The following is a 2,500-nucleotide window of genomic DNA, read 5'->3' as shown; positions in this document are numbered from 1 at the left end:
CTGGGTTGTCGGTGCTGGGTTCAGGGGCTGGGTGCAGTACTGGAACTGTACCCACCTAGACCTTCAGGTCGATGAAAGGAGGAAGGAATCGAGAAGGGCTCAGCTGCCAAAGACTGGGGAGGTGACGCAGAGACTGGACAGAGTCCGACAGGAGGAATGGAGGTTTTGCTGAACGGATGCTGTCCCTGCAGTTCTGTAGAGGACAAGAGTTTCTGTTTGTCTTTGTGTTGTTCAATCTTTCTTGGCTGACGACGTGAGATCTAGATCGGCCAAAGCGTCGGGCAGCTTGCTGTAAGTTCTAATCCCTTTTAAGTTCTTCTTCATGCACCAAAGGGAAAAGAAATGCCCAAAGTCCAGGTGCTTCCTCAGTTAATCCTCCATTGAACACTTTGTGAAGCCATAATTTGCCATTTTTCTCTGGTTGTCAAGTCGATTCTGTTCTTCTACCTCGTTCACTTCTTCCCCTCCGCTTCCATCCGTCCCACTCGCCGGCGATGACGTCTCCTGGTCTTGAGGAAGCTAACCCAGATCGCGGCTGTCCCTGACCCTCTTGTCACTTTCTCTGCACCTCCCTCCGCCTTCTGTTTTGCCTGACTGCTCCACGTGTGCCTGTTTTCTCAGTTTTTCCGTGTGCCTCTGGTCTTATAGCTAGTGGGAGGGCCCCGGGGCCTTCTGGGCCCCTCCCTCCGAGCCCTGCTGCTCCCCGGGCTGCTGTCTAGAAGCAGGGCCGGGGAGACGGGAGGCCACAGGCACAAGCAAAGAGGCAGGAGGTTGTTTTGGCTGATACACCCTCGCTCCGCTTCAGGGGAAATCCAGTCCGGCCATCCCTACTGCCGGTGAGAAAACTTTGGCCACCGTTGGTTTTATAATTTGTATAACTATCGAGTAGGAAGTATAAGACGTGCATCCATTTTTGAATGTTATGGCAGAAATAAATGGAATAAACGGCAGCAGTGGTGGTTTCTGAATGTGACAGGTGACGGGTGTTCATCGGAGCATGTAGTCGTTGTTTTATACGCTGGAAAATGTCATCAAAAAACAATTCAAATCCCAATTCAAATCCCACTTAATCACCAGTGCTGAAACTGGTTTTCAAATTTCTACACTCCGGTCTTCCAATTTCTGTATGGTGGACGGGGCTTATACCAGACGGCAGTCAAAGTAACAGCAGTAAGCTATGAATTTTGTAAACTTTAATGCGCTTATACAGTTGCCGTTGCTTTAAATGTGCCAATGTGAAAATCAAATTCTTTATTCCGGGGTTTTTTCCTCAACCAGAAATTGGCAGACTTGAGGGCTGAAATAAGAGTTTGCCTTTCCTCCCCGTGTGGGTTTTGTCCTTCCATGGTCTCCCCCCACTGAGTTCTGTGTGTATGGAGGCAGCAGACTCCAAGGCCTGCTACAACTCTGGAAGCTGCAGGCTTGGGTTGCGGTAGAAGCTGGAAGCTTGGATTATTTAGCAGAAGTCCAAGCCTTGAATCTTTCAACAAAAAAAAGTAATCCCCCTCATGGGATTAGCGTTTCCTTTAAGAGAAAGATTCAGAGGAGTAATAGTAGGAGCTGTTCAAGTGGTGATAGTGAACTCATATAGCGCAGAGGTTTGCACGAAGGGTGCTGCTTCTGAGCTATATTCTACACTCCCTCGACTAATCAATGCAACAAAAGTAATTGAATGTGACACAAAGGAGGGTCATTCACAGTTGGACAAGTGCCAGTGAACCCAACACCGTGTTTTCTTTGTCATGAGCGTCTTAATATGTTTTCTATGAACTTCAACATAGTGATCGATGCCATTTTGCCACTGTTACAGATATATCAGTGTTGTTTAGGAAAAGCAGGTGCAGAATCTTTTCTACTCTGCTACGAACTGAAGCGCCTTTCTCTCTGTGACGCAGAAGTGTCTTTTCCGAGGCACTTTGACATCAGGATGAAGGGTATACAGAACCAAAGAGGATAGGCTAACGCCAGGGTTAGTGAGGCGTCCAAGAGAGGGTTAAGTTCCTCCAACCCTTTTAGTTTAACGCAGCAGTGTGTGACGCATTTCATACACAACAACACAAATTATAGCGCTCATACTCCAGAACATGTACTTGCTTTAAAAACCATAACCGTGACCATGGAGATATCACCTCCCCACTCCGTCCTAGAACACTCAGCCCAAACCACATTTTATTTTCATCACATCGCGTTCTAACACCAGCTGACAGAGGGGATCACTTACACTTTGAGCGGAAAAACGTTTGAGCATACTGGAGATGGGAGAAAGGCAGCCACGCAGAGTCTATCCAGCATCTTAAAACATAAACATGCATTATATGGCAAAACTCGCAGAAATATCCCAATGATTATTCATCTCTCCCTCCGTGTCATGCTCAGTGTTCAATCTGCACCCCAGACTGGAGGAGGAACCCAAGCAGGGGTGGATGTGGTTGATTGGAGAAAGGAAGTGCTCGGGGCGAGAGTACGAGAAGCAGCCACAGACACAGTATGCTAACGCTAC

General features: G+C 47.6%; 1 protein-coding gene across 1 annotated transcript in view; it reads right to left on the bottom strand.

The window, feature by feature from the left end:
* scxa (scleraxis bHLH transcription factor a) overlaps positions 1 to 602 on the bottom strand; it is an 11,800-nt gene extending 11,198 nt beyond the window's left edge. Inside the window, exon 1 of the mRNA XM_030371495.1 lies at positions 1 to 602. This exon is cut by the window's left edge and continues 319 nt beyond it. The gene's annotated coding sequence lies outside the window, so the exon portion shown is untranslated.
* Positions 603 to 2,500: the final 1,898 nt, after the last annotated feature.

The sequence above is a fragment of the Gadus morhua genome, chromosome 11 (genome assembly GCF_902167405.1).
Source record: "Gadus morhua chromosome 11, gadMor3.0, whole genome shotgun sequence".
Taxonomy (NCBI): domain Eukaryota; kingdom Metazoa; phylum Chordata; class Actinopteri; order Gadiformes; family Gadidae; genus Gadus; species Gadus morhua.
Note: the sequence above shows the minus strand (reverse complement) of the source record. Positions and strands in the feature narration are given on the sequence as shown.